The sequence below is a fragment of the Oncorhynchus masou genome, chromosome 22 (genome assembly GCF_036934945.1).
Source record: "Oncorhynchus masou masou isolate Uvic2021 chromosome 22, UVic_Omas_1.1, whole genome shotgun sequence".
Classification (NCBI taxonomy): Eukaryota; Metazoa; Chordata; class Actinopteri; order Salmoniformes; family Salmonidae; genus Oncorhynchus; species Oncorhynchus masou.
The window spans coordinates 2,644,614-2,659,229 of NC_088233.1; the positions used below are offsets into that span (position 1 = coordinate 2,644,614).

Genomic DNA, 14,616 nt, shown 5'->3' on the forward strand with positions numbered 1-14,616 from the left:
TGCTGATTCAGTACCACTAGGTCTTGGCTGGTTCAGTGAGACAGGGTCTAGGTCTGCTGATTCAGTACCACTAGGTCTTGGCTCCTTGTTCAGTGAGACAGGGTCTAGGTCTGCTGATTCAGTACCACTAGGTCTTGGCTGGTTCAGTGAGACAGGGTCTAGGTCTGCTGATTCAGTACCACTAGGTCTTGGCTGGTTCAGTGAGACAGGGTCTAGGTCTGCTGATTCAGTACCACTAGGTCTTGGCTGGTTCAGTGAGACAGGGTCTAGGTCTGCTGATTCAGTACCACTAGGTCTTGGCTGGTTCAGTGAGACATGGTCTAGGTCTGCTGATTCAGTACCACTAGGTCTTGGCTGGTTCAGTGAGACAGGGTCTAGGTCTGCTGATTCAGTACCACTAGGTCTTGGCTGGTTCAGTGAGACAGGGTCTAGGTCTGCTGATTCAGTACCACTAGGTCTTGGCTGGTTCAGTGAGACAGGGTCTAGGTCTGCTGATTCAGTACCACTAGGTCTTGGCTGGTTCAGTGAGACAGGGCCTAGGTCTGCTGATTCAGTACCACTACTTGCGGTCGTAGGCTCAGACAAAGTTATGGTTGTGTCAGATTGGTTTTAGCCTTTATCATGAATTTTGGCTGGTGTTTGCGAGCCGATCCCAGTGACTGACAAATAGGAACACGGCCGGCACTGAGTACGCACAGAATGAAAACGCTTACATCCTTTGCCAGAACGATTTCCAGAACGATTTCCCTAATAATCTTGTTTACATGACATCTGAAATCAGGTTACCTGATAGGATTTTGATAAATGCACAAAATCACCAATCCCCCCCCCAAACAAAATCTACCACACCGACCACGTTATTTCAGGGAAGCCTATTTGATTCTGAGTTCTATTTTCTGATTCTGATTCTATTTTTTGATTCTGATTCTATTTTCAGTTTTTCCAAACTCAATTAACTCTCATAAGGATAGAGATGGGCGTGCATTGCTGGTGCTGTCATAAGGGCAGATCAAACACAACGCTGCAGTTGACGTAGACGACGTCGGTCGACGAAGCCTCTCAAGTCGATCGCAGAATGTGACGACAAAACTGAAGCAAATCTTGCCATCTGGCCAGGTTGATGTCAAGATTTTAATTTGGTAACATCGCACAATGTGACGTGATGATCGCAAAAGACTGATTCCGACATACAGTCAGCAAAGGCCTTAAGACTTTTTATTTATTTATATTTGAATTATGGTGCCGCTGTTAACACACAAGCTTGTTAGCTAGTTTAGAACGAAACAATTGGACAATAATTTTGGTTCCAACCCCTGCCTAAAACCATACAGTAAGTTAACAATACCTGATTTGGGAAAGGGAAAAATGTTTCAGCTACATAAAACCTTTCTACTAAGAGTCTCTTGCTATAGAATAAGCTGATTTCAAGTGTGCATCATGAAAAAAGAAGCTTTTGAAAGAAAACAGTGTTTTTCTTACATGTGATAGTTAGCTTCTCGTGTTGAACATAATATCTCATGCAACACATGCAAATGAAACCACAGTTTTGTTTCTGTTGACAACAAAATATCATCGCTAGTATCAAAAAAGATTCGTCACCATTTCATCGTTCTAGAATCTTCAGCATTCTAGATCTCTATTCATTCCAGATTTTGGGGGGGGGATCTGAACTGCCACTCTCAGAGTTTACAAAGTCTTTGTCAAGTCTCATATTTTAGAACTTATCAACTTTGCAACAAATAAATACTTCACGGGAAATACTCAACAACGGGACTGCGGGACTCCCAAAATGGCACCCTATTACCTATAAAGTGCACAACATTGGACCAGGGTTTTTAGAGCTCTGATCAAAAGTGATGCATTATGTAGGGAATATGGTGCCATTGAGCCACAGCTGACAGCTGGGAGCTGAACACTCCCAATAAGTAAAACCATAGCTTCAGCATCATAAACATTATAAAGCAGGGGTTAAATACATCTTATGAAATTGTCTTTCTTTCACAAGTTTTTTGTTTTAAAAAAGCAGAGGGAAAGTTATTAATATAGAACGAAAAATCTAAAGTAAGAGAAATCAAAAGTATGAGAAATCAAAAGTATGAGAAATCAAAAGCAACAGGCAAGTATAGAAAGGGAGAACATATAGACAATAGGGGATAATATCCTGTATCAGACTAGTATATATCATCAATGCTTTACTGGAGCTATCTCTGCAGCTGAACTGGGTAATCAATGCAAAGAGGCCCGTATGGCAGTACTGAATATGAACTGGAGCTGATGACACGCCCAAGACAAGGAGAAAGGACAGCAGGAAGTAAGGACAGCAGGAAGTAAGGACAGCAGGAAGTAAGGACAGCAGGAAGTAAGGACAGCTGGAAGTAAGGAGAGCAGGAAGAAAGGACAGCAGGATGAAAGGACAGCAGGAAGTAAGGAAAACAGGAAGAAAGGAAAACAGGAAGAAAGGCCAGTGTAAAACCAAATCTGTGAAGAAAGAAGACAGTAGTAGAGAAAAGAGAGCAGCGGAGAGGAGAGAGGAGGATGAGAGAGCAGTAGAGAGGAGAGATGAGGAGAGAGCAGTGGAGAGGAGAAATGGGGAGAGAGCAGCGGAGAGGGGAGAGGAGGAGAGAGCAGTGGAGAGGAGAGAGGAGGATGAGAGGAGAGATGAGGAGAGAGCAGTGGAGAGGAGAGATGAGGAGAGAGCAGTGGAGAGTAGAGAGGAGGAGGAGAGATGAGGAGAGAGGAGGAGAAGAGATGAGAGATGAGGAGAGAGCAGTGGAGAGGAGAGAGGAGGAGAGAGCAGTAGATAGGAGAGAGGAGGAGAGAGCAGTGGAGAGGAGAGAGGAGGAGATCAGAGAGATGAGGAGAGAGCAAGTCACATAGTGATAGGATTTGTTCAGAAACAACCCCAAGCCACTTGGTTTTCTGAGGGGTTTGGAGAGGGTTAAGCATTATGGTGACAACTCCACATTGCCCTCTGATAGGCTAGGTGGAGCTATCACCATATTGCCTACACCTATCCAATCCTCTCAGATCTTCACGTGTCCAGCGAGTAGGGGCTACCGTTAGGGGTTGAGTATGGACAAGCCCAAAGTGTCCTGGTGAACCATGCTAGAGTTAAGAGAATGGATGGGATGTGGGAAGGAGAGTGCTGGAGGAGACAGTATGGACTTGGGGGAGGAAACGCAGGAGGACGACACTGCAGAGGCATCATGGCCGCTCATGCCAGACATGCTGTTTAGGAAGCTCCAAGGCTTGTCATAACCTTCAGTTGGAATGTTAGCCTTGTCTGGCTCTATGATGGAACCATGTCAGCCTTGTCTGTCTCTATGATGGAACCATGTCAGCCTTGTCTGTCTCTATGATGGAACCATGTCAGCCTTGTCTGTCTCTATGATGGAACCATGTCAGCCTTGTCTGTCTCTATGATGGAACCATGTCAGCCTTGTCTGTCTCTATGATGGAACCATGTCAGCCTTGTCTGTCTCTATGATGGAACCATGTCAGCCTTGTCTGTCTCTATGATGGAACCATGTCAGCCTTGTCTGTCTCTATGATGGAACCATGTCAGCCTTGTCTGTCTCTATGATGGAACCATGTCAGCCTTGTCTGTCTCTATGATGGAACCATGTCAGCCTTGTCTGTCTCTATGATGGAACCATGTCAGCCTTGTCTGTCTCTATGATGGAACCATGTCAGCCTTGTCTGTCTCTATGATGGAACCATGTCAGCCTTGTCTGTCTCTATGATGGAACCATGTCAGCCTTGTCTGTCTCTATGAAGGAACCATGTCAGCCTTGTCTGTCTCTATGATGGAACCATGTCAGCCTTGTCTGTCTCTATGATGGAACCATGTCAGCCTTGTCTGTCTCTATGATGGAACCATGTCAGCCTTGTCTGTCTCTATGATGGAACCATGTCAGCCTTGTCTGTCTCTATGATGGAACCATGTCAGCCTTGTCTGTCTCTATGATGGAACCATGTCAGCCTTGTCTGTCTCTATGATGGAACCATGTCAGCCTTGTCTGTCTCTATGATGGAACCATGTCAGCCTTGTCTGTCTCTATGATGGAACCATGTCAGCCTTGTCTGTCTCTATGATGGAACCATGTCAGCCTTGTCTGTCTCTATGATGGAACCATGTCAGCCTTGTCTGTCTCTATGATGGAACCATGTCAGCCTTGTCTGTCTCTGTGATGGAACCATGTCAGCCTTGTCTGTCTCTTGATGGAACCATTTTTGTCTGTCTCTAATGGAACAAATGTCAGCCTTGACAATGTCATGATGGAACCATGTCAGCCTTGTCTGTCTATGATGGAACCATGTATTCTGTCTGTCTCTAGTGTGTCATGTAGTAGCCTTGTCTGTCTCTATGATGGAACCATGTAGCCTTGTGTGTCAGTAGTGATGGAACCATTCAGCCTTGTCTGTCTCTATGATGGAGTGTGTCAGCCTTGTATGTATGATGGAACCATGTCAGCCTTGTCTGTCTCTATGATGGACCATGTCAGCCTTGTATGTATTATGATGGTCATGTAGTATGTATTGAGTGTGTGATGGAACCATTCAGCCTTGTCTGTCTCTATGATGGAAGTAGTCAGCTTGTTCAACAACATGATGGAACCATGTCAGCCTTGAATGGTTTATGATGGAACCATGTGGCAGCCTTGTCTGAATGGAACTATATGGAACCATGTCAGCCTTGTCTGTCTCAGTATATGGAACCATGTGCCTTGTCTGTCTCTATGATGGAACCATGTCAGCCTTGTCTGTCTCTATTGATGGAACCATGTTGGCAGTCTGTCTCTATGATGGAACCATGTCAGCCTTGTCTGTCTCTATGATGAGAACCATGTTGCCTTGTCTGCTCTATATTGGATGGAACCATGTCAGCCTTGTCTGTCTCTATGATGGAACCATGTCAGCCTTGTCTGTCTCAGTATATTGGAACCATGTCAGCCTTGTCTGTCTCTATGATGGAACCATGTCAGCCTTGTCTGTCTCTATGATGGAACCATGTTCAGCCTTGTCTGTCTCTATGATGGAACCATGTCAGCCTTGTCTGTCTCTATGATGGAAATGTCAGCCTTGTCTGTCTCTATGATGGAACCATGTCAGCCTTGTCTGCTCTATGATGGAACCATGTCAGCCTTGTCTGTCTCTATGATGGAACCATGTCAGCCTTGTCTGTCTCAGTATATTGGAGAAATGTTGCAGTCTGCTACAGTATATTGGAGAACAAATGTTGACATGTCCTACAGTATATTGGGAATACAGTGGTATTCTCCAGTATTAGTGTGAGAATGTGTTGCAGTCTGCTACAGTATGAGTGTGGAGAATATGTTGTGCAGTCTGCTCAGTAGTAGTGATATTGGCAGTCTGTCTGTATAGAATATGTTGACAGTCTGTCTAGTAGTATATTGGAGAATATGTTGACAGTCTCTAGTAGTATATTGAGAGTATGTATTGACAGTCTGCTCAGTATATTGAGAATATGTTGACAGTCTGCTACAGTATATTGGAGAATATGTTGGCAGTCTGCTACAGTATATTGGAGAATATGTTGACAGTCTGCTACAGTATATTGGAGAATATGATGGTAGTCTGCTACAGTATATTGGAGAATATGTTGACAGTCTGCTACAGTATATTGGAGAATATGTTGGCAGTCTGCTACAGTATATTTGAGAATATGTTGACAGTCTGCTACAATATACTGGAGAATATGTTGGCAGTCTGCTACAGTATATTGGAGAATATGTTGGCAGTCTGCTACAGTATATTGGAGAATATGTTGACAGTCTGCTACAGTATACTGGAGAATATGTTGGCAGTCTGCTACAGTATATTGGAGAATATGTTGACAGTCTCCTACAGTATATTGGAGAATATGTTGACAGTCTGCTACAGTATATTGGAGAATATGTTGACAGTCTGCTACAGTATATTGGAGAATATGTTGGCAGTCTGCTACAGTATATTGGAGAATATGTTGACAGTCTGCTACAGTATATTGGAGAATATGATGGTAGTCTGCTACAGTATATTGGAGAATATGTTGACAGTCTGCTACAGTATATTGGAGAATATGTTGGCAGTCTGCTACAGTATATTTGAGAATATGTTGACAGTCTGCTACAATATACTGGAGAATATGTTGGCAGTCTGCTACAGTATATTGGAGAATATGTTGGCAGTCTGCTACAGTATATTGGAGAATATGTTGACAGTCTGCTACAGTATACTGGAGAATATGTTGGCAGTCTGCTACAGTATATTGGAGAATATGTTGGCAGTCTGCTACAGTATATTGGAGAATAAGTTGGCAGTCTGCTACAGTATATTGGAGAATATGTTGACAGTCTGCTACAGTATATTGGAGAATATGTTGACAGTCTGCTACAGTATATTGGAGTATATGTTGGCAGTCTGCTACAGTATATTGGAGAATATGTTGACAGTCTGCTACAGTATATTGGAGAATATGTTGACAGTCTGCTACAGTATACTGGAGAATATGTTGGCAGTCTGCTACAGTATATTGGAGAATATGTTTGCAGTCTGCTACAGTATATTGGAGTATATGTTGGCAGTCTGCTACAGTATATTGGAGAATATGTTGACAGTCTGCTACAGTATATTGGAGAATATGTTGGCAGTCTGCTACAGTATATTGGAGAATATGTTGGCAGTCTGCTACAGTATACTGGAGAATATGTTGGCAGTCTGCTACAGTATATTGGAGAATATGTTGGCAGTCTGCTACAGTATATTGGAGAATATGTTGGCAGTCTGCTACAGTATATTGGAGAATATGTTGCCAGTCTGATACAGTATATTGGAGAATATGTTGACAGTCTGCTACAGTATATTGGAGAATATGTTGGCAGTCTGCTACAGTATATTGGAGAATATGTTGACAGTCTGCTACAGTATATTGGAGAATATGTTGGCAGTCTGCTACAGTATATTGGATAATATGTTGGCAGTCTGATACAGTATATTGGAGAATATGTTGTCAGTCTGCTACAGTATATTGGAGAATATGTTGGCAGTCTGCTACAGTATATTGGAGAATATGTTGGCAGTCTGCTACAGTATATTGGAGAATATGTTGGCAGTCTGCTACAGTATATTGGAGAATATTTTGACAGTCTGCTACAGTATATTGGAGAATATGATGGCAGTCTGCTACAGTATATTGGAGAATATGTTGACAGTCTGCTACAGTATATTGGAGAATATGTTGACAGTCTGCTACAGTATACTGGAGAATATGTTGGCAGTCTGCTACAGTATACTGGGGAATATGTTGACAGTCTGCTACAGTATATTGGAGAATATGTTGGCAGTCTGCTACAGTATACTGGAGAATATGTTTACAGTCTGCTACAGTATATTGGAGAATATGTTGGCAGTCTGCTACAGTATATTGGAGAATATGTTGGCAGTCTGCTACAGTATATTGGAGAATATGATGGTAGTCTGCTACAGTATATTGGAGAATATGTTGACAGTCTGCTACAGTATATTGGAGAATATGTTGGCAGTCTGCTACAGTATATTGGAGAATAAGTTGGCAGTCTGCTACAGTATATTGGAGAATATGTTGACAGTCTCCTACAGTATATTGGAGAATATGTTGGCAGTCTGCTACAGTATATTGGAGAATATGTTGGCAGTCTGCTACAGTATATTGGAGAATATGTTGGCAGTCTGCTACAGTATATTGGAGAATATGTTGCCAGTCTGCTACAGTATATTGGAGAATATGATGGTAGTCTGCTACAGTATATTGGAGAATATGTTGGCAGTCTGCTACAGTATATTGGAGAATATGATGGTAGTCTGCTACAGTATATTGGAGAATATGTTGGCAGTCTGCTACAGTATATTTGAGAATATGTTGGCAGTCTGCTACAGTATACTGGAGAATGTGTTGGCAGTCTGCTACAGTATATTGGAGAATATGTTGGCAGTCTGCTACAGTATATTGGAGAATATGTTGACAGTCTGCTACAGTATATTGGAGAATATGTTGACAGTCTGCTACAGTATATTGGAGAATATGTTGACAGTCTGCTACAGTATACTGGAGAATATGTTGGCAGTCTGCTACAGTATATTGGAGAATATGTTGGCAGTCTGCTACAGTATACTGGGGAATATGTTGACAGTCTGCTACAGTATATTGGAGAATATGTTGGCAGTCTGCTACAGTATACTGGGGAATATGTTGACAGTCTGCTACAGTATATTGGAGAATATGTTGGCAGTCTGCTACAGTATACTGGAGAATATGTTTACAGTCTGCTACAGTATATTGGAGAATATGTTGGCAGTCTGCTACAGTATATTGGAGAATATGTTGGCAGTCTGCTACAGTATATTGGAGAATATGATGGTAGTCTGCTACAGTATATTGGAGAATATGTTGACAGTCTGCTACAGTATATTGGAGAATATGTTGACAGTCTCCTACAGTATATTGGAGAATATGTTGACAGTCTGCTACAGTATATTGGAGAATATGTTGACAGTCTCCTACAGTATATTGGAGAATATGTTGGCAGTCTGCTACAGTATATTGGAGAATATGTTGGCAGTCTGCTACAGTATATTGGAGAATATGTTGGCAGTCTGCTACAGTATATTGGAGAATATGTTGGCAGTCTGCTACAGTATATTGGAGAATATGTTGGCAGTCTGCTACAGTATATTGGAGAATATGTTGACAGCCTGCTACAGTATATTGGAGAATATGTTGACAGTCTGCTACAGTATACTGGAGAATATGTTGGCAGTCTGCTACAGTATATTGGAGAATATGTTGGCAGTCTGCTACAGTATATTGGAGAATATGTTGGCAGTCTGCTACAGTATATTGGAGAATATGTTGACAGTCTGCTACAGTATATTGAAGAATATGATGGCAGTCTGCTACAGTATATTGGATAATATGTTGGCAGTCTGCTACAGTATATTGGAGAATATGTTGGCAGTCTGCTACAGTATATTGAAGAATATGATGGCAGTCTGCTACAGTATATTTGATAATATGTTGGCAGTCTGCTACAGTATATTGGAGAATATGTTGGCAGTCTGCTACAGTATATTGGAGAATATGTTGGCAGTCTGCTACAGTATATTGAAGAATATGATGGCAGTCTGCTACAGTATATTGGATAATATGTTGGCAGTCTGCTACAGTATATTGGAGAATATGTTGGCAGTCTGCTACAGTATATTGGAGAATATGTTGGCAGTCTGCTACAGTATATTGGAGAATATGTTGACAGTCTGCTACAGTATACTGGAGAATATGTTGGCAGTCTGCTACAGTATATTGGAGAATAAGTTGGCAGTCTGCTACAGTATATTGGAGAATATGTTGACAGTCTCCTACAGTATATTGGAGAATATGTTGGCAGTCTGCTACAGTATATTGGAGAATATGTTGGCAGTCTGCTACAGTATATTGGAGAATATGTTGGCAGTCTGCTACAGTATATTGGAGAATATGTTGGCAGTCTGCTACAGTATATTGGAGAATATGTTGGCAGTCTGCTACAGTATATTGGAGAATATGTTGACAGCCTGCTACAGTATATTGGAGAATATGTTGACAGTCTGCTACAGTATACTGGAGAATATGTTGGCAGTCTGCTACAGTATATTGGAGAATATGTTGGCAGTCTGCTACAGTATATTGGAGAATATGTTGGCAGTCTGCTACAGTATATTGGAGAATATGTTGACAGTCTGCTACAGTATATTGGAGAATATGATGGAAGTCTGCTACAGTATATTTGATAATATGTTGGCAGTCTGCTACAGTATATTGGAGAATATGTTGGCAGTCTGCTACAGTATATTGGAGAATATGTTGGCAGTCTGCTACAGTATATTGGAAAATATGTTGGCAGTCTGCTACAGTATACTGGAGAACATGATGGCAGTCTGCTACAGTATACTGGAGAATATGTTGACAGTCTGCTACAGTGTACTGGAGAATATGTTGGCAGTCTGCTACAGTATATTAGAGAATATGTTGGCAGTCTGCTACAGTATATTGGAGAATATGTTGACAGTCTGCTACAGTATATTGGAGAATATGATGGCAGTCTGCTACAGTATATTGGATAATATGTTGGCAGTCTGCTACAGTATATTGGAGAATATGTTGGCAGTCTGCTACAGTATATTGGAGAATATGTTGGCAGTCTGCTACAGTATATTGGAGAATATGTTGGCAGTCTGCTACAGTATATTGGAAAATATGTTGGCAGTCTGCTACAGTATATTGGAGAATATGTTGGCAGTCTGCTACAGTATATTGGATAATATGTTGGCAGTCTGCTACAGTATATTGGAGAATATGTTGGCAGTCTGCTACATTATATTGGATAATATGTTGGCAGTCTGCTACAGTATACTGAAGAATATGTTGGCAGTCTGCTACAGTATATTGGAGAATATGTTGGCAGTCTGCTACAGTATATTGGAGAATATGTTGGCAGTCTGCTACAGTATACTGGAGAATATGTTGGCAGTCTGCTACAGTATATTGGAGAATATGTTGGCAGTCTGCTACAGTATATTGGAGAATATGTTGGCAGTCTGCTACAGTATATTGGAGAATATGTTGGCAGTCTGCTACAGTATATTGGAGAATATGTTGGCAGTCTGCTACAGTATACTGGAGAATATGTTGACAGTCTGCTACAGTATATTGGAGAATATGATGGCAGTCTGCTACAGTATATTGGAGAATATGTTGGCAGTCTGCTACAGTATATTGGAGAATATGTTGACAGTCTGCTACAGTATACTGGAGAATATGTTGACAGTCTGCTACAGTATATTGGAGAATATGTTGGCAGTCTGCTAGGGTATACTGGAGAATATGTTGGCAGTCTGCTACAGTATATTGGAGAATATGTTGGCAGTCTGCTACAGTATATTGGAGAACATGTTGGCAGTCTGCTACAGTATACTGGAGAATATGTTGACAGTCTGCTACAGTATATTGGAGAATATGTTGGCAGTCTGCTACAGTATATTGGAGAATATGTTGGCAGTCTGCTACAGTATATTGGAGAACATGTTGGCAGTCTGCTACAGTATACTGGAGAATATGTTGACAGTCTGCTACAGTATATTGGAGAATATGTTGGCAGTCTGCTACATTATATTGGAGAATATGTTGACAGTCTGCTACAGTATATTGGAGAATATGATGGCAGTCTGCTACAGTATATTTGATAATATGTTGGCAGTCTGCTACAGTATATTGGAGAATATGTTGGCAGTCTGCTACAGTATATTGGAGAATATGTTGGCAGTCTGCTACAGTATATTGGAAAATATGTTGGCAGTCTGCTACAGTATACTGGAGAACATGATGGCAGTCTGCTACAGTATACTGGAGAATATGTTGACAGTCTGCTACAGTATACTGGAGAATATGTTGGCAGTCTGCTACAGTATATTAGAGAATATGTTGGCAGTCTGCTACAGTATATTGGAGAATATGTTGACAGTCTGCTACAGTATATTGGAGAATATGATGGCAGTCTGCTACAGTATATTGGATAATATGTTGGCAGTCTGCTACAGTATATCGGAGAATATGTTGGCAGTCTGCTACAGTATATTGGAGAATATGTTGGCAGTCTGCTACAGTATATTGGAGAATATGTTGGCAGTCTGCTACAGTATATTGGAAAATATGTTGGCAGTCTGCTACAGTATATTGGAGAATATGTTGGCAGTCTACTACAGTATATTGGAGAATATGTTGGCAGTCTGCTACAGTATACTGGAGAATATGATGGCAGTCTGCTACAGTATATTGGAGAATATGTTGGCAGTCTGCTACAGTATACTGGAGAATATGTTGGCAGTCTGCTACAGTATATTGGAGAATATGTTGGCAGTCTGCTACAGTATATTGGAGAATATGTTGACAGTCTGCTACAGTATATTGGAGAATATGTTGGCAGTCTGCTACAGTATACTGGAGAATATGTTGGCAGTCTGCTACAGTATACTGGAGAATATGTTGGCAGTCTGCTACAGTATATTGGATAATATGTTGGCAGTCTGATACAGTATATTGGAGAATATGTTGGCAGTCTGCTACAGTATATTGGAGAATATGTTGGCAGTCTGCTACAGTATATTGGAGAATATGTTGGCAGCATGCTACAGTATATTGGAGAATATGTTGGCAGTCTGCTACAGTATATTGGAGAATATTTTGACAGTCTGCTACAGTATATTGGAGAATATGTTGACAGTCTGCTACAGTATATTGGAGAATATGTTGGCAGTCTGCTACAGTATATTGGAGAATATGTTGGCAGTCTGCTACAGTATACTGGGGAATATGTTGACAGTCTGCTACAGTATATTGGAGAATATGTTGGCAGTCTGCTACAGTATATTGGAGAATATGTTGACAGTCTGCTACAGTATACTGGAGAATATGTTGGCAGTCTGCTACAGTATACTGGAGAATATGTTGGCAGTCTGCTACAGTATATTGGAGAATATGTTTGCAGTCTGCTACAGTATATATTGGATAATATGTTGGCAGTCTGCTACAGTATATTGGAGAATATGTTGGCAGTCTGCTACAGTATATTGGAGAATATGTTGGCAGTCTGCTACAGTATATTGGAGAATATGTTGACAGTCTGCTACAGTATATTGGAGAATATGTTGACAGTCTGCTACAGTATACTGGAGAATATGTTGGCAGTCTGCTACAGTATACTGGAGAATATGATGGCAGTCTGCTACAGTATATTGGAGAATATGTTGGCAGTCTGCTACAGTATATTGGAGAATATGTTGGCAGTCTGCTACAGTATATTGGAGAATATGTTGCCTGTCTGCTACAGTATATTGGAGAATATGTTGACAGTCTGCCACAGTATACTGGAAAATATGTTGGCAGTCTGCTACAGTATACTGGAGAATATGTTGAGAGTCTGCTACAGTATACTGGAGAATATGTTGGCAGTCTGCTACAGTATATTGGATAATATGTTGGCAGTCTGATACAGTATATTGGAGAATATGTTGGCAGTCTGCTACAGTATATTGGAGAATATGTTGGCAGTCTGCTACAGTATATTGGAGAATATGTTGGCAGTCTGCTACAGTATATTGGAGAATATGTTGGCAGTCTGCTACAGTATATTGGAGAATATGTTGACAGTCTCCTACAGTATATTGGAGAATATGTTGGCAGTCTGCTACAGTATATTGGAGAATATGTTGGCAGTCTGCTACAGTATATTGGAGAATATGTTGGCAGTCTGCTACAGTATACTGGATAATAAGTTGGCAGTCTGCTACAGTATACTGGAGAATATGTTGACAGTCTGCTACAGTATACTGGAGAATATGTTGGCAGTCTGCTACAGTATATTGGAGAATAAGTTGGCAGTCTGCTACAGTATATTGGAGAATATGTTGGCAGTCTGCTACAGTATATTGGAGAATATGTTGGCAGTCTGCTACAGTATATTGGAGAATATGTTGGCAGTCTGCTACAGTATATTGGAGAATATGTTGACAGTCTGCTACAGTATATTGGAGAATATGTTGACAGTCTGGTACAGTATACTGGAGAATATGTTGGCAGTCTGCTACAGTATATTGGAGAATATGTTGGCAGTCTGCTACAGTATATTGGAGAATATGTTGGCAGTCTGCTACAGTATATTGGAGAATATGTTGGCAGTCTGCTACAGTATACTGGAGAATAAGATGGCAGTCTGCTACAGTATATTGGAGAATATGTTGGCAGTCTGCTACAGTATATTGGAGAATATGTTGGCAGTCTGCTACAGTATATTGGAGAATATGTTGGCAGTCTGCTACAGTATACTGGAGAATATGATGGCAGTCTGCTACAGTATATTGGAGAATATGTTGGCAGTCTGCTACAGTATACTGGAGAATATGTTGGCAGTCTGCTACAGTATATTGGCGAATATGTTGGCAGTCTGCTACAGTATACTGGAGAATATGTTGACAGTCTGCTACAGTATATTGGAGAATATGATGGCAGTCTGCTACAGTATATTGGATAATATGTTGGCAGTCTGCTACAGTATATTCGAGAATATGTTGACAGTCTGCTACAGTATATTGGAGAATATGATGGCAGTCTGCTACAGTATATTGGAGAATATGTTGGAAGTCTGCTACAGTATACTGGAGAATATGTTGGCAGTCTGCTACAGTATATTGGAGAATATGTTGGCAGTCTGCTACAGTATATTGGAGAATATGTTGACAGTCTGCTACAGTATATTGGAGAATATTTTGACAGTCTGCTACAGTATATTGGAGAATATGTTGACAGTCTGCTACAGTATATTGGAGAATATGTTGGCAGTCTGCTACAGTATATTGGAGAATATGTTGACAGTCTGCTACAGTATATTGGAGAATATGTTGACAGTCTGCTACAGTATACTGGAGAATATGTTGGCAGTCTGCTACAGTATATTGGAGAATATGTTGGCAGTCTGCTACAGTATACTGGGGAATATGTTGACAGTCTGCTACAGTATATTGGAGAATATGTTGGCAGTCTGCTAC

General features: G+C 41.0%; 1 pseudogene; it reads right to left on the minus strand.

Annotated features, from left to right (window-relative positions):
* Positions 1–1,969: 1,969 nt before the first annotated feature.
* LOC135508889 (potassium voltage-gated channel subfamily C member 1-like) overlaps positions 1,970–14,616 on the minus strand; it is a 55,331-nt pseudogene continuing 42,684 nt past the window's right edge.